The 18811-nt window shown below is 40.8% G+C and overlaps 1 protein-coding gene across 1 annotated transcript in view; it reads right to left on the bottom strand.

Moving 5' to 3' along the window:
- Window positions 1-18539, bottom strand: part of CTBP2 (C-terminal binding protein 2) — a 427187-nt gene extending 408648 nt beyond the window's left edge. Inside the window, exon 1 of the mRNA XM_037904347.2 lies at window positions 18275-18539. The gene's annotated coding sequence lies outside the window, so the exon portion shown is untranslated. The remainder of the gene's footprint in view (window positions 1-18274) is intronic.
- Between the last annotated feature and the right edge of the window lie 272 nt (window positions 18540-18811).

Raw genomic sequence — 18811 nt, 5'->3', positions numbered from 1 at the left:
GCAATAAAATACCCTTTTAAAAATCCAGCAAAAGGATAAAGACTGTAGTCTGTGGCGCTGACTGGCAATGCTGTAGCTGAAAAACATAAAGCGTGGCAAGAAAGCACAACTAAAAATTATTCAATCATACCAAATGTTTGCAGTGAATCTAGGCCAAGCAAGCAATCAAAATCAAATAGAAACAAGGTATATATAATCCAGCAGTAAAAAGATTGAGAAACAATACTTGCCAAGACATTTTAATACTCCTTAAGCTCACAATTTTCAAAATCATTAATAGAACCATAAAAAAAGTGAGGAAAGCATCACAGAACAGTTTAAACAAATGCATGGTTGTAATTCTACCCCTAACTTACCAATGTTTATGTAATTTCTCTCATGTTACACAAGAATCCTAGAGAGAGCATCGTAAAATACAGTGTATTTTCCTTACTGGCTTAAATATCTTTCCATCTAATTATTCCTGATGCTTCAGTTATGGAAAAGAAATCCACACATCCAGGCAATATGGAGATATTTTTGCCCTTAAGGTGGAGTTCTATTTGGGCAAGTGCCACAGTCTTATTCCAAAGACCTGCTTCCTGGGTCATATCTACTCACCTTACTGATTAAAGCCTCAAGCTTTCAGACTAGTCACAGTATCTAAAGTTAAGCACCTGCTTAAGTCTTTATAGGACCAGTACCTAAATACATGGTGGGTTTGTTGGGTTTGTTTTTTTTTACTACCTTCTACTCCTTTTAGTTCTGTAGAGTCAACACAGCTATAGGAGAGCAAGTGGGAATATTACAACATGTGGGTATCAAGAATATTGTTAATTACATTCCTAATGCAAAATCTTTGTTCATGGTGATGTGAAAGAACACAAAATGACCTTCCTATTCCAGATTGAGGTTGCAGGGGTAACAACTCGGGGAAAGTTGTTTGTCAACTCAGCAGTCTATTAAAAAAAAAAAAAAAGCAGCCAGCCCGTAGTTTAAAAACTGCTCTACGACCTTTTTAATTTTATATGCCAGCAGTCTGGTTCCATTTTGGTTTAGGTGGAGCCTAGTCTTCCTGTATAGACTTCTCCTTTCCCCAAAGGTTCCCCAGTTCCTAATAAATCTAAAACCCTCCTCCCTACATCATCATCTCATACATGCATTGAGACCCTGCAGTTCTGCCTAACTGGCGCTTGGAGTGGAAGCACTTCAGAGAATGCTACCATTGAGGTCCTGGATTTTAATCTCTTACTTAGCAGCCTAAATTTGGCCTTCAGCACCACTCTTCTATCTTTTCCTAATGTCACTGGTATCTACATATACCACAACCACTGTCTCCTCCCAAGTACTGCACATAAGCCTGTCTAGATGTCTTGAGAGATCTGTAACCTTCTCACCCAGCAGGCAATTCACCATGAGGTTCTCTCGGTCATCACAGATCAAGCTATCTATATTGCTAGTGATTTGAATCTCCCATTACTATTACCTGTCTCTTCCTCATAACTGGGATTCCCTCCCCAGAGAGGTATCCTCAGGGAGAAGGTAGGTCCCAACTATGGGATCATTTCTTTCTGCTCCAGTTTGATGTTCTCCTTCTCCGAGATTTTTATCCTCCTGAACAGCACACGGGCTGTCAGATTGCGGGTGTGTCCCCACTCCTGTGTCCCAGAAAGTCTCATGGTGATGACAGAGATGAGATGAGGTATATTTGTTGACAGTCCCCCATTGCAGACTCTTGAGGACTAGGGCATCATGTTTTCAGTGCGGGGGTCCTTAGCTGTGACACTAACTCCCTCAGGTGGTCTGCCAGTGCCCTTCAGAGCTCAAGGCAAGGCACTTCTTTTGGATCAAGTATCTGACATGCTTGTTGCTGGAAAATTTTCATTTAGGGTGGCACAGTAGAAGGAAGGGGACTGTTTGTGCTATATAATGCGGGCAGTTTCATGTAATGCCTTTTAGGAGTGCAAATGCCATAGCAATAGGTGTGGTAAAAAAACATCATTCAAATATGCATGAACAAGGGAGAGAAAGGAGGAAGTACACATGCAGACAGCTTCTAAGGAGGCAGGGAAGTTTCAAAAGGAGGGAAGACATGCTTTTGTTTAGCTGTAAAGATGTAGACTTTTTCCTGTCTGGATCCATGCGCACTGTATGTATCCATGCTCATTGTATTTTCAATGTAGAAAATCAATTAAGACAATAACTAAATGGCAATCCCATGGAGAGATGTTTACTAAGTGATTAAATGTTTCAACCCCCTAATGTTTGCATGCTTTGGGATGGGGCTTTGATAGAATATATGCACATAGAATTAATGTTCAAATAATTCCCCACTCTCTTGGAACCGATATGTAATTATGAAATACGGCAACGTTTTAGGTTTGAATATTTGTCTCAATATTTCCTTGGCAAGATAAAACTGTATGCAGTTACTTGATTTCATACATTTGAATACAAATCATACGTACCAAGCAAAGGAACTCATCTCCCCCAGCTGAGGAGAAAGCCCCTTCAGAGCACGTGGATTTTTGTAGACTTTTTGCCTGGCCTTCGTGCTAGGGCCTGCAGAAGGGTTACACCACTCCTTGCACAGTGACACTACTCTGCCTCTGTCTTTGGGACAGGGAACAGGGTTTCTGCTCTTGCTACTTTATCCACTCAGTCACAATCTAGAGGTGGGCCATAAAGCCCCTAATCAAAATCCCAAGCCAAAGTAGCTAAGGCCCATCATGCTGTACTCATTAATGACTAGTAGTAGCTCCATCACCATGATATCTAGGTAACATTTCCTACCACAAATTTTTTCTGCCATCATAGACAGTGAAGTAGATGTGAACAAGAGCACAGCATGCAATACATACACATCTTAACCCACTGGACAAACAAGCCTCCTGGCAACTCTCAATGCTGCCAGCAAAGATTGGGAATAAATCCAGTCTTTAAATCAATCTCCCTCTACTAACTCAGCCCATTAGAGAAGAGAAATTCTCATGTCATTGCCCTCTGACTGGCCTACGGGTAGCTTTTGTGTACAACAGATAGAGTTCATTGCATTCTCCCTTGGATAGCAGTCTAATCAGAGAAGTGGTCTGAGAGCGAGAGATCCTGTATTCTACCCTCCATTTACATTGACTGTAGGCATTTAGGACCAGATTCACCAAAGCACTTCAGCATGTGCTTAACTTTAAAATGCTATACATTCCTACTCCAGTTTCTTTCTGTAGTTTCTCCAATACCCCAGCTGGGAAACAGTGAGCAAATCCTGACTTTTAAGTGGAAGTCACTGAGTGCAAAATGCTGTTTTTGTAGGGAAAGACATTTTGTCTCAATACAGTCCATTGGGGAGGGAGGAATAGAGAAGAAAAATAGTGAATTCTCTCTCCCTCACTCCCCAGGTAATATATTGTGTTATGTATTTTAATGAGATTTGGGGAGATTGAATGGACTTCTAAACAACACCTACCCTAGACTCAAAAAAATGTAACTGGGACATTCTTTGCATGCATATGTAGTGGTGGCTATAGTTATGAAGAAGTTTACACAATTTCCAAGAAAACAAAGAAGTAGGGAATAGGGGGAAAAAAACAAAACAAAACATTCCTCTTTACTATTCAAGGTCCATGAATGAAGTGGGGAATTTGCACTCTTCTTTATTCATTAAAATAGAAACTGCCATCACTTTAATGAGCAGCCTGAGGGTGGACAAAGTGCCTTGAATAGCTACGTACCATAGAGTACTTGGCATCCTCTCACTGAAACATCATGTGGGATTGCAATTGTGGGGTTTTTCCAGTGAATAGGAAGTGATCAAAGATAACACTGCACCAAAAAGAATTAAAACAGGCAACATTGCATCAAGTTACAGCCAATGTCAATCATTATATGCCTGAACGCACAATATCCTTTAAATAACATTATAGACATGCTGTGGCATTCAAAATATTCACTGAATTTCAAATTAAAATGCAAAAAGCATGTGCCCCACTCCTCTGGCCAGAATAGTGAATTCTAGGCATTTCTTTCCAAATGTATCTGCAATACAATGTCCTTCGTCAACTCAAGAACATGCGTATTTTATGTGGGGCTGGATGATCGGAACCAGTAATACTAAATGGATGTCAATAGGCTACCTTTGGATTTTGACCTGATTGATGTGAAATGCTGAGTACTAAGTATAACTAGGAAAGATGAAGTTAAAGAAGGAGGGAGGGAGGGGAAAAACCTAATTATGGAGTGATCACCTTTACTACGGTGAAAGAAAACAAACTATGCAGGACTTGAATTCATTGTTGTGTAGATGAGAGTTCCTGGCATATAATGCCAGACAGATCTATTTACTGGGGAAAAGCGGTGCTTTATTTACATGCTAAACAGCACTACCTCCTAGCTTTGGTCTGTGGGGGGGTTGAGGGAGGAGCTGCAAAAGGTATTGCACATTACCCTGTTTCAACAAAGAAAGGGGAAAAACGAGATATACAATTAACAGGAGAAAATCCTCATAACATGCCATTCCACTAAGGTGAAATGCAGCAGATTCTCCCAAACATTATGGGGAGACCTAAGTCATTTCTCCTTTTTTAACATCTCAGTGAAGACATAGCAGGGGGAAACTTTATGAGTCTAGAAATGGCAAGAGGAAAGGGGAGCACTTAACCTTGAAAACCTCTATGAAAACAGATTGCAATTCAATCTTAAGGGGAAAAGTAAAAATGTAACCTCTGGCACAGTCTACAGATACAAGACATGAACAAGGTAATGTACGCAGCACACTGCACAATAGTTGGATGAAGGATGGAGAAGGCACGTTTAGAGTCAGTGAAAAAACAATTAATGTAGCCAAAGAAAAAAGGAAAACTCATTCACTATCACTTTCATTCTGGAGCAAGTGGGCCAGTCCTGCTCTAACTCCCATCTTGCATAAACCAATGTTGCCAAAGCGTAGATCAGCCCAGAATCTGGCTCAGTACTTGCCTCAAATAAGCTAAATCTGGAATAACCCACAGCAGTTGAACAAACGTTCCCATATCATAGTGATAAAGCTAGCATTCTGTTAAGCTTTGGAACCCAGTAGATCCTCTGGATGGTTTTAAAGTGGAATGCTTTGGTCTCCAGGTTTATAGAACCTTTTCAGGTGTTGCTAAATATAGGGATACTTAACTTTTCTTATCAAACTCCCATACATTTTCCAAATCTGCAACTGATGTGTTATCTATTCTCCCTAAATGACTTGTACTTACAGTAATATACCACCTATGGCTAATGCCCATTTATATGAAGTTCTTGTTTGCCACCATCCTCCATATGGACGTCTGATCTGAATGCAGATCTCCTTACAGACTTCTTCTTAACCAATGACTCTGTGTCTGGGACTATTTAAGTTAGCCTAGTTTTGGCATTTCTTTTGCTACATTAAATGAATTTGATTTGTTTGCAGAGATAATCCACTCAATTGTTGTAAGAAGTCTGAATTTGCTCCTTGATTGAATTGTTTAGCTATAAAGCTTTTATTTAATATTTGCTTAGAGTCTGAAAAATACCACAGCCTTATATTATGTGTTCATCTTTCCTTAGAATTGAAGAATTCATTTTAAAACATCCAGTAAAAGATTAGCCTTATGAATAAGAAATGGAGAAGGAAGAAAGTGCTTAATAGAGTAAAACGTAGAACTGATTAAAGAGGTAGCATGGTCTAGAGGACTGAGAGCCAGGAATTTGTAAGTTCTACTTCTAGTTCAGACAGTGACTCACTCTTTGCCTTGGGTAAGTTACCGAGCCCCTCTGCAATGGTTCAGTATCAGATTTTAAAATTTTATTAAATATAATTTTTTTAACATTAGCTAATACATAGGTCGGGAAAGAGTGTCTGTACATCTGGGTATAGCGCTTAGATTATCCACAAATATAAAGTTTGTTTTTCAAAGTCACTTGCCAGCCATATTTCACAGGGGAGTTATGAAAATTAAATACATTTTTAAAGCATTTCACACAAGTACAATTCTCATCAAGGAGCAGCAGAGAATATAAGGGGGCCAAAGCAGCTATGGATGAAGTGCACCAAGCATACCTTTGCATTTCCCAGTCCTGCTGCTACGTGTGGGGCCAGTCCCCTTGTACTGATATTAAATATTTGAGGGGAATTTGTATAAGAGCTTATAGAGCCCTCAAGGATCACACTTGCACAGGGATCCAATATGCCAGTAAAGTATGCCAGCTTTAGAACCAGACTGGGTCAGTGATGCAGCTCAAGGCAGCCATGCCATATGGGAGAACATGCCCAAATTCTGCATTCTGTACTGAGGCTAGCATTTCATGGAAGTGTTAATATAGGACCAATAGAGGGTTTCCAAAAGGGGCTAAGGGAGTTAGGCACTCAACTCCTTCCAATGCTTTAAATATGAGTTGGGAACCTACTTGACTTAAGCACCTTTGAAAATCTCAGCCTGAGAGAGGAGAAACAAAAAAAATACAGGGTGGAATGTGGAAGACAGAGCTAAGAACATGGGGAGCAAAGAAAGAGAACAGAACAAGAGACTTAACATCAAGAAAATGGGAAGGAGTTTTCCCCCATAGATTATAACAACAGCTAGCTCTGGTAGCTAACTGAAATGGTGTATTTGATGTCTAGGACACAAACCATCGTAAAAGACCATACACTGAGAAACAACTGATCAAATTCAGTTCTTGGGATCCTCCAAAATAAGGGAGAAAATACAGACTGCATGGACTTTTACTTTTTCCTTATGGACCACAAAAAGAACAAACACTAAACTATAATATAGGCAATGCAGGTCCTTAATTTTATTCTCTAAATAATGGCTTTATATTTGAAAGCTTAGTGTGCCTTTACTGCACCCCAGGTCACAATTTAATCTCTCTTTAACCTTAATTTAATGCCCAATTTAACCTCAATATGACAGTTAATAATTAAGAGAATTCATGTGGTGCTGCTTAACGTTTGGTTGTGTTGGTCATGTACATCATGTACGGTACTGTATTTTTTTAGATCATGCAATGTAGGGCAAAGTCCTGCAAACTGCTGAGCATCCTAAACTCCTGTTTGAAGCACCTCAAAGACCTCTCATCCTCTCCAGGATTGGGCCTTAAATGAACTACATCATATGATGCATTTGCCTCAGACAAAAACTATAGTTTTAACAACACATCAAGTGAAAAATTCTGACTGGAAATAAGTAGTAAAAAACTACTGAGGGGTGACAGTTTTAGGTTCCAGGTTAGAATTTGTCTAAATAGCAGATTTTCTATTAGAACATCTGTTCATTTTGCTCTTTGATAAACTTTATGTATACTGGCAATATCCACCAAGCAGACAAACTGACAGAAACCTGCAGACATATCTCCACTGCTACAGTGATCAATACTCCCCATAGCACACCTTTCAAGATTCCTGGGTCCTACATGAGCCTATCACATCATGTGGTGTATCTCATCCAGTGCACTAAATGCCCCAATAACAAGTATGTGGGTGAAACCAGACAATCACTAAGCTCTTGAATGAACCCACATAGAAAAATACCATGTAACCCATGGGCAAATACTTTTCACAAAACAATCACTCCATATCTGACCTCTCAGTCCTTGTCCTCAAAGGAAACCTACACACCTTCAAAAGACAAGCCTGGGAGCTTAAATTCACAACTTTGCTAAACACTAAAAACCATGGTCTTAATGAAGACACTGGATTTATGGCTTACTACAACAATCTGTAACCCACTAACCCCGCTTTTTTTGTCCTATGAACGGCAAAAGTGTTAATAGTCCACTTCACTTTGAATGGTCACTCACAATAGGCGTGATCTACTTATGCTAAACAATCTGTTCCATCATGTGACACTGACTACCTTTCCCACACCTGAAGGAGAGCTCTGTGTAGCTCAATCACTTATCTCTTTCCCCCAAAGAAGTTGGTCCAATAAAAGATATTACCTCGTCCTCCTTGTCTCTCTAAACTGACACCGTCAGAAGTCCAATCTAAACTTATATGGTGCATTGCCTTCGTGGCACATGGGAATGTCCTGTGTGAGTGGCTGTATCAGATACTTCAGAGGAAGGTGCACATTGTGATACTCTGCCTCCAGGGAATGTTCCTCCTTAGTTTTTCTACTTAACCCATTGGGTTGAAGTATTCTCTAGAGCAGCTCTGCAGGCACTGGACTGGGACTTAGGAGACCTGGGTTCTATTCCAGGCTCTGGCTCTGCCACTTGCCGAATGTCACCCAGCAGGCCAGTCACTTCATCCCCATGTGCCTCAGTTTCCCCATCTGTAAAATGGGACTAATGACACTGACCTTCTTTGTAAAGGTCTTTGAGACTGATAGATGTAAAGTGCTATCAGAACTAGTTATTATTATAATCTATGGGAGAAGACTCCTTCCTATTTTCTTATAGGCTATGTTGGCAGTGAGATAAAGCTAAGGCAGGTACCATACAGCCTCACTTTCCTTTCAGCTTTATAGGGCACCAAGCACCTCACTTGATTGGACTTAAGTTGTTAGCAAATTTTCCCACAATGGGTTTTTCCATTTATTCATTTTACTTTCATCCAGGGGGCAGATTCTGCTTTCAGTTATACTGGTATAAATCCAACATTGAAGTCAACAGATTTTCACCAATGTAAGTGAAGGGAACATCTGGCCTAAGGTGTATACTGCAGCTTGACATGTGCAAGTGCTGTAGTTTGTATTTGGAAGCCACAGATGTGCATTTTGTGAGCAACATTTGCAAGAGCGTCAAATAGTTTGAGCACTGCATGTTGTCATAGGGTCCCACTCCAGAGCAAGCCCCCTGTGCCCAGAAGCAACTCACCAGCTGGCACCCTCTTGTGGATAGATGTGGTGTTGCTAGTCCTTCCCCTGGGTCACCGCCTCCTGTTAGCTATCTCTGTCTGGTCTTCTGTGGCCTAGCCCTCCAGCCAGATCACTTAAAAGTTCAGTCGCCCTCCAGGATATTCAAAGTCCAAAATACACACTTCCTTGTTAACACAAACAAAATGTCTTTCACCCCTCCTGAACTGAACTCCTCTTATGGAACACTGGGCCCTCAGATGGCTTCCCTGGAGTGTGGGTAACTCAGGCAGCTATTGCCTCTGTCCTTAAGCAAGGACACCCCAGCTCTCCTCCTGGAGCTAGGTGTACTTCAGATAGTCAGCAGCATCCCCAGCCTTCCTGCTGGAGCTGAGTAATTTAGGCAATTAGTTCTTCCTTCCTCAAGCCAGGTGTCCGCAGCTCCTCCCAAATGGTGTCTTTTAGCCTGCTATGGGGCCTTAACTAGCTTCTCCCTCAGCCGGCCCTACTTACTCCTCAGGTTCAGCAGATTTGACAACCTTCTACTATGGGTGTCTGCCCTGTCACAGGTGCCGATTTTCCAAAGTGCCAGGGGGTGCTTGACCCCCAGCTCTGACCCAGGCCCCACCTCCACTCCACCTCTTCCCCCAACACACCCCGCCTCTTCCCACCCCCGCTCCACCCCCTCCCCTGAGTGTGCTGCGGCCTCACTCCTCCCCCCTCCCTCCCTCCCAGTCTCCTGCCTGCATGCCACGAAACAGCCGTTCGCGGCAGGCGGGAGGCGCGGGGGTGGGGGCAGGGAGGGGAAAGGAAGAGCTGATGGGGGACTGCCGGTAGGTGCTCAGCACACACTATTTTCTCCCCTGTGAGTGCTCCAGCCCCACACCACCCACAGAGTCGGCGCCTATGTGCCCTGGTATATGGCAATTGGCAGCACATATGCTATTCCCCATCTCATTCCCAAGTGGTTGGGTGAGAGGCAGGGTGACCATATTTCCCAAAGAGAAAATGGGACACTACGTAGGGCTAGCCCAAGGCCTCCCCGCTTCCCCCCATGGGCCTGCCCAAGCCGCTCGCCCAAGCCCCCCACCCTGCATGAGGCTCGGGCTGGCGTCGCTGCTCACCCAAGCCCTGCCTCCCGCCGCGTGGGGCTGACATCACTGCTCGCCTCCCGCACTTTCCTCCGCACCCCACTGTTGGCAAGAGCAAGTGGGACAAATGCCCACTTTTGCCAAAAAAGTCAGGATGGCCGCGACAGGGCTTAAAAAAGGGACTGTCCCGGACAAAATGGGATGTATGATCACCTTAGTGAGAGGGCATCCCTGCCCAGCCCTCTCTGCAAGGCTCCTAAAGCTGGGCCCTTAAAAATACAGTAACAGGGTTTCCTCCCAACCACCATTCATTCCCCTGACCACTTCCTCTCTATCCATATCCTCATAGATCCTTATATTGGACCTCTGAAACCTTTAAAGGGCCTTGAAACATGCTGGGATGGACTAACCACTAGGTACTCCTGCCTTGAAGAGGCAGACTGCCCCATCACACTTTTATTTATATTTGTACTCATGCTTTGTAATGTACAGTAGGGAGACTATTTAAAATATATATGTTTGTCTAAAACTTGTTCCTTAGCTTTGCACAGAGAAATACCATAGGCTGAAAAGCAGAATAAAACTGCATTGTACTTAACAATCATGCCCTGCAGTGATTTATACATTAAAACTATTTAATCTAAAACAAGATTAAAAATATTGTACCTCACTGAAATATTTTCCCTTAGCAGAAAGCACTCAGATGGAAAATTTCATACATTGCTACTGATTTTGTGCCTGAACGGTTTTCACATATTTTTCTAAAACCTAGTTGTGTCAAATGATTTATTCTCCTCTAATAATATAGTACAAGTAGCTAGGAAGATGCAAGTGCTGAAATGGTTGATGGCAGTTAGCCAACTAAGTGGTCTACTGTATTCAGATTTTTTGTGCTTACCCATACTAATCCTTTTTCTTTTTAAATGGACTAATGCTCTACACAGCAGGAAGTGTGTGCTAGCTTGTGGTATGCCACAGTGAGAACTTCTAAAATGCGCAATTACATACTCAAATTTAGCCAAATGTGAACTGCAGGACATATCTACTAAGAATCCCGGATGAGGGCAAGAGAGAAAAAACCACCCTATGCTCTTCCCCTTTTAAAGGAATTAAGTATTCCAGGCAAGATGTCACATTGTGCCTTATTTAACAACCTATAAAAACACACCTGGTGCAAGGGGAAGACCAGTGAAAGGAAAGGTATACTGCTTTACTGCCACCTAATGGTGATGGTACATTGCAATTAGCTAAAGATAACTGGCAAGTTTTTATGCTTGTATAAAAAAAAGTTATAGGCAGGAAATATTCGGTTTCACAGTGCATGAACTGATTCTGTTACGTATATGCTGCTGCTGGCTTCAGATTCTTCTGGTTTTACATTTTTTGCTGTTACACATGCTGGCATCTCGTGATAATGAACCAATGGCAGTACTAATATCAGAGCTTAATTTGTGCCAGGGCTCTTCCCAGGGCTAATCCCCGACACCTCGAGGCTTGGCAGTTCATATCCCCAGCACCTCTGGGCTTGCTGCATCAGTCATGAATGTAAAAAAATTGCTTGAGCCCTGGCACCTCTTTCATTACAAATTAAGAGGGATAGCTCAGTGGTTTGAGCATTGGCCTGCTAAACCCAGGGTTGTGAGTTCAATCCTTGAGGGGGCCATTTAGGGATCTGGGGCAAAAATTGGGGATTGGCCCTGCTTTGAGCAGGGGGTTGGACTAGATGACCTCCTGAGGTCCCTTCCAACCCTGATATTCTAAGAATTGACTAATACACATGTTCAGAACACATTAATATTATAGGAGAGGAAGCAGCATGATTTCCTGTCCGAAGAAGCAAAAAGGTAATACAAAATATGACCACCTACGCTTATTTCTATAGTAGTAAAAGAGTATCCTAAAAAGATATGGGTGAGGAAGAAGACATGCAGCCTCAGATATCACAACAATGTAGCATGATGTTAACACAAATGCAATGCTCAAGGGTAGACAGAGTTGGAGACTTGTGTAAATAGTAGAGCTCATTGAAAAAACAGTAACATTTGGTTAGAATTTTTCAAACTTTTACTTGATTTTTAAATTTAAAAAAATATATATACCTATATTTTGTGATTTCAGTAAAACACTGGAATCATCGAAATATTTTTATCCGCTCTACAGATAAATAACTGAAAAGATTAATTGAAGGGGGAATTTCTTTGGTCAAACTCAAATTTTCAAAAAAAAAAAAAAATTATAAACTTAATATCCAGAGCATTGTCTGACACTAGTAATTACCTTGCAACTAGAGAGGAGACAAAGTGGTAGCAGGACACAGGCCATTCAAGCTGCTGGCGGTCAGTAAAAAAGACAAAATACTGAAAAATATGTAGCATGGAAGCATCTTACAATGAAGTCCCTAGTTATGGTATGCATATTGTGTTAGCTACTTCTGCTTCCTTTGGAGTTATTGGGCATTTTGCCATTGGCCAACAATGGGAGCAAGATCAGGCTCTTAGTAATAGAGTATAATATTGAGTTCAAGGTATAAATGAAGGCACAACATTATTTTAACAGTAGCCATTGGAGCTAGTGAATACTAACCTCTGTTGTGATGGGATATAACTTAGTATAATTTTGCCCCATGCCAGAGGCCAGAAAATAAAGATCAAATATAGAAAATAAAGACCAGCATTCCCGTGTGTCGCAACTTTATTGGAATTAATTTCAGATAGCTACATCAGTCACAACAGGCAGCTGCTATTTTTCCAATGCAAAAATCTCGAGAAACACTGCTTGTTTGTTTTTAATCAGTTGGAGTGAAGACCGGGGCAGCCAGAATTTATAGGCACCCTTGTCAATTTCAGCAGAAGGCCCTTAATTGCTACTCACAAGAACAGAGGTCATCTCCTCTGTGGCCAGTACATTAGGTGCCCCACTCTGGGCTATGACATCAGTTCAGGAATTTGTCTATATGGGATTTTTAAAAATTAAATAAAAAAAAAAAGATAGAAAAAACAATGTATCCAAAGTTGCTAAAAAAAATAAAGGTTTGCATATTATATCTCGTGCTCCCAGTTTACTACACGTGTTTAAGGAAGTTTGAATTCTAAAACATTTGTTCAACAAATAAATGTACAACTGAACGGACCGCTTTTCTGGATATTTTTCAGAATTTAGGACCCAATCTTTAAAAATTACATAGGTGAATAATCCCATGAATTCAAACAGGATTAATCTGTTGAGTGAAGACTCTACAATAAACACAGATTTGCAGCATTTGATGTATGCTCACTAGTTAAACTCTAGAAGTTTTTCTCCTCCATTGTAATTTGGAATAGTAGCCATGTGAAGTCCATGGCTGAAATGGACAGAACAACATGAGGCGCTACATTAAAATTCTGTGCTATTTCCCCGCTCCCCTCCCCCCAAATACAAATTAATATCTAGCAGTAAGTGAACTGTTTTTGGCAGGCTTATAAAAAGGTTGAGAAGCAGTCTGGCCAACTCATGATCTAATCACAAGTCTTGTGTTATTAAAGCCCAAACTCCTGCAGTCATGTGAAGGTGTGAAAATTATGAAATGTTGAAACCTTTTTTCTTTCAAGAAAAGCTGTGTTTCTAGCCCTCTTTGCAGTGGAGAAAGACAAGACTCCTAGCAGCTCAAAAACCAGAAAAGCAAATAAAACAATCCCACAATTATTACTTTTAAGTTAACTTCATGATTTGGGGGGGGAGAGAGGAGTGCTAACGTGTGATTTTTAAATCCTTAGGGTTGAAAATACTGAGGGAGTACATGCCAAATCTCACTCCCCTTGCATGTGAGTAATCCCACAGTCAATCATTTACAGTGTCTACACCAAGGATTTTAAGAGATTCTCCCATCATTGTTCCAACCCTGATGCAACTCCAGCACCACTAGCAATGTTGAAAGCTCTAATGTAGACAGAGCTCAGGCTTTTTTACCACCATCTCATCTAACCCTGTCCTGAGTGGGTCTAGACAACACAGTGGTAAAAATGCCTGCAGCCAGTGTACATTAGTGCTTCCAACCACTACCAGTACTGGTGGTGGACTTGAACCACTGCTACAGCAAAGTTAGGAGAACTTCTGAAAATCCTCACTCTAGACGAGGCCAGAGGGACTGCTCCTGTAACGATGGTGGCATCTGTGCTCAATAATCCAAATTAGAGCTGGTGACTCACAATTTATTAGATAAATGTAATCTGTTTTTCTGTTCAAGTCCATTGTCCAGTTGTCCATACTCATCTTGAGTTTATCCTTATTCAAATGATCACTGAGTGCAACAGGAACAAGACTGGCTTAGCTTTTCACTACTAAGTATTCTATTATGATCATAACCCTGCCACAGTTACATGATGTACGTTACTAAATAAAAGGAGAGGTTTGAAATAAAGGCTTTGCAAACAAATTATAATGAAGAAATAATTTCAGTTACTGCAATGATATCCTTGTTTTTAAATCCCTGAATGTCATTCAGCCAAAATTACATATTAGGAAAAAAAATAGAGCCTCTAAAGAGGATTTATTAATTGTGTGTAATATGAGTACAGGCAGAATGGGAATAAAACTCAGATGACTGGACGCAGAGGAGGTTAATACTGATAATGACTATGTGCAATATAACTACTTTTTAGTCACACTCATCAAATGAAATTATTTTTCACAAATTATATTTATACAAAACTGGGAAACGTACCACAATCCTCATAAGCATTGTAGATGCTGAAATCCTGGGGTGATCAACTTTTATGCTGACCAGACATTTTCTGCAAAATTCTTTCATATCACAAATTTTGACAATTGGGGACTCCATTGCTGAGCAGGTGGTAACACAGATGTTCATGTGGTTAATGGGATGAAAGCTTTTCCTTAAATTGATTGAAATCAGGGCCATATCAGCCATTTCCAGGGCAGAACCCACAGAGGAAGCTAAGGAAAGCAAGGAAGATTCCAGGAGACGTCCTCCATGGAGTATTTCCAATTAATGTTGTTTTAAGAGCTATAAATCACTGCACAACACTAACCACTAACAAATGGAGTTTATTGTCCGTTATGGTGTTTCTTATACATTTCCTATCTAGTACTGGCCATTGTCAGTAACAGAATGCTGGACTAGAGGACCTCTGCTCTGATCCAGTCTAGCAGTTCTTATGGTTCCCTGAAGAGGAGGCTCTCCCCGGAAGTATAAGGAATAAATATTGGGTCAAAAGATGTGTGCGTGTCAGTTCAAGAGATTAGAAGAGGGCCTCACATATTCAGCTATTTGCTAAAAGTTAGAGGCCTGATCTGAGAGGTACTAAGCATGTGCAATTCCCATTGACTCCAATTAGAGATATAATGTCATTTTTAAAATTGATATACATATATATTCTGATCTACTGCATTGCCAGGCATATGTTACTGACCATTCTGACCTCGTGTTAGTATCCAAAAGTGCATGTTGTAGTGGGGATGGCAGCTGTGTGAAATGCCACTTGTAAAATCAATATCATATTATTTACTTACCTCACAGTTAGATTATATGACCATCCAAGATACATAGAAGACCAGTGACAGAACATCTTTGGGGTTTTTTTTCTGATTCTATTAAAATATATTTTCTTTCTGCAGCAGGAATGAGGACTAACTAGTGAACAGTTTCATACTATCAGTTAAACCTGAAAGAAAGCTCTCACTTTTTCAGCCTTAGATGTATGAGTGCCGGACTGTGTACTTGTGATTAGCTTGTTCTGGGAGGCAAAGGTAGAATAGAGACTGCAGACTTTTAGACAAGGACTTATTTTTAGTTACTATTGCAGCTATTCAAAGGAGCATCATCTTTCCTTTTACAATATCAGTTAAGCAATGTTGCCAAACACCACATCAGCTTCTCTGTCAAACATTTCATTCTTCAGTAGTCAGTGGAAAGCTTGAAAGCTACAGTATGTTCTGCCAGGGTCCTCTAGAAAGCTGCTTTGCATTACTTTGCTTAAAAGGCTAAGAGGACTGCCAAATATAATTTGTTAAATATAGTTTTTGTAATTAATTTTTAAATTTTTTCCGTTGTTTGGAAAACTTTCAGAGTCTGGAAAATATGTTTCTTCTTTAACATTTTTGTCTTCAATCATTGGGCAAACACTGGGTTTTGCCCTTCCATCATTGAATAAGCCTGAATTTAGAGAAAGGCAGTTCCACAGGAAATTTTGAAACTGTTTCCTAGGGGTGGAAATTATTTTGTTTTTTGAATCCTGCAAAGCTACTGTGATATTTTAAAATTTTCATACTTCAGCAGCTAATTCCAGTTTGGTCTTCATCTTGGAAATTGGATGTGAATAAATAGTCTCTCATAAATAATATTGTTAAGAAGAAGAAGTTCGAAATCTAAATCATCAGCAGACCATATACTCTCGAACATTTACATATATTCAGTGATCATTTAGTTCATGATCTTTAGTGACTATAAAGGACACAGACAGAATATTATACCAGACAGATGTACCATGATGGAAAAATCCCAGGGAACTGAATAGAGATAAAATCTATAGAAATGTAATATGGCTCTATGGAAATTACTCTAAAAAATTGAATTGTAGAGTGCATGAGGGCCTTTCCATAGGTTTTTTTCCAACCAACCTACAGCAGGTATATTCTCTATTAAATTCTATTTGAATGTTGTTTTTTTAAAGTAGCATAGAAAGATAATTGTCTATGAAATTATTTTCCACCATGCCGACTATGAACACTGTCAAAGTTTCAGTGTAACTACACCTATATTTTCCCCTCTGTGGTCCCTCAAGGGCACTCGCTTAAAGGTTCCCAGTTCACTGCTCCTGGGTGGGGATGCACATCTCTCTCCCTTTCTGACCAGGGGTTTAAGTCTGCATAGGTCCCTGATCTATACTGGGATATCGCCAGCAAGCCTGTTTGCCTAAATTGCCAGCAACTGTGCTTTGCATTCTCTTCAAAGTGTTCTGCCAGCCGTTGCAAGTTACCACACAGCTCCTTCTAAGCAAGTACATTTATTGTTAAGGTAAAACCATTATAGAAAAAGCATATAAAAACCAATATAAGAGACCCTACACACACACACACACACACACGCTTTCCAGAGGTCATCCGCAACTCCTGCATAGGATTCTGATAAGTGTCAGTCTCTCAAATGCCAAAACTGGGTTTTCCCCTGGTTACAGGTTCACATCAGTCTTTAGATCAGGAACCAGAATCAAGGCTGGGCAGATCAGCTATTTCTTTATACAGCTCGGGCCTTTGATCTCTAGTTTCTGAGAAGTAATCACCAGTCAATGGCCTTCTCCTGTGGGCATAGCTTCTTTTGCATAAACTGAGTTGTGGGTTCCATTAAACAAGTATTGTCCCAAAAGTCCATGCTTGTCTAGCACATTTCAATATAGTCATTTGAACTCTTTACACTTCCCTAGTCTCATATTCAGAAACATTATTTTACAAAACTGGATCCATTCCATCCTCGTGACACATAAAAGCGAGACCCTTGATATTGCCATATATCATAAGACAGTCTTTTAAAAACACACACACAGTTGGACTCCAGTGAGTAAGTATTCATCAGCTCTTCAGAGGAAGCACCTTGTCTTCTTCCTATCTGCAAAAGCCACCGTTGGCATTACATAAATAAGTACAACAACATAACTGACTACTGGTATTTTATATCTGTATTTAGCAACTTAAAATATATACATTTATGAAAGATATGCACAGATCAGTCCTTGTTTCTTTGTGCCTCTCACACACGATATCCCCCCCCCCACTGTATACTTCTCCCCATTTTCTATTTTATAAAATAATAAAAGCACTTAAAACTAGAAAACAGCTATCTTCAGCAAAACTATACAACAATCATCAGCTTATTTTGGCCTTGATTCATGACAGATACTGTTGTCTAGTTTATTTTCTTTCAAAACTCTCTAGGCAAAGCACATCAATTAAAAACTCAGTGGGCTAGATCTTCAGATAAACTGGCAAAGCTCCACTAAAGTCAATGGAGTTAGGTCAATATATACTAGCAGAGAAGCTGGCACAGTATCTAACATGATATTAAAAATGCTAAACTCCTACAAAAAGTTCCCCACTCCAGGACGAGACCCATTTCATCACCTCCCTCTTCACCCAATCATTTATCACACACACATGCCCCTACTAGAATACCTGGGAGGACAGGAGAGCATTCCTGCATGTCCCAAAGCAAAACAAATCTGGGATCTGGCAGACCAAAAGGAGGGAAGAAAGTACAAAGGACAAAGAGAATTCCAAAAGCCAAAGTCCCTCATGGAGAATACCCCCACTTGTTTCAGCTGAGGGTATGTCTACACTTACAGAGTTTTTGCACTGTAAGTTTCACTGGTGAAAAGGAACCGGTGAAAATAAAGTGCTGGTTTGTGTACTCACTCAATTCCTCAGGCATCAGAGAGTGTTCACACTCCCAGGTCTTCCAACGCAGATGAGAGCAGTGCTGTAGGGCAGCTATCTCACAGTGCAGCTCTCTCAACAGATCTGGGGGGGGGGAGGGTCAGGGGGTGAGCGGAAGCCATTCTGGGTCCCTGCTCAGTGCCCCGTGCTGCTCTGCTTCATGTCTCAGGAGCCCCATTACTTCCTGGTTTCTTCTGCGGCATTTTTTTTTTTTTAAACCTCCTGCTGTCTGGCTGTTTTCCCCACCACATCTACGAACAAAGGGAAAGGGAGCTTCAAACTTCCCAGGGCTCAATGTTTTCCCCAGTAATTGAAATTTGGGGATGGGGGGTGGGTCAGGGCTGATGAGGGTGAGACCGTGAGGGTGAAGGTGGGCTGTATGGCACCATAGTAAAAACTGAAAAATGTTTCATGACCATTTTATTAGATTTTAAAATCATCACACAAATTTAAAGTTGGCTACTCAAGCTTTCTATGAAGCACTAAGTCTACATCTTTCTTGGTTTCTTGTTATAA

This window comes from Chelonia mydas, chromosome 7 (assembly GCF_015237465.2).
Source record: "Chelonia mydas isolate rCheMyd1 chromosome 7, rCheMyd1.pri.v2, whole genome shotgun sequence".
Taxonomy (NCBI): domain Eukaryota; kingdom Metazoa; phylum Chordata; order Testudines; family Cheloniidae; genus Chelonia; species Chelonia mydas.
The sequence above is the reverse complement of the archived record's forward strand: the minus strand, read 5'-3'. Positions and strand labels throughout refer to the sequence as shown.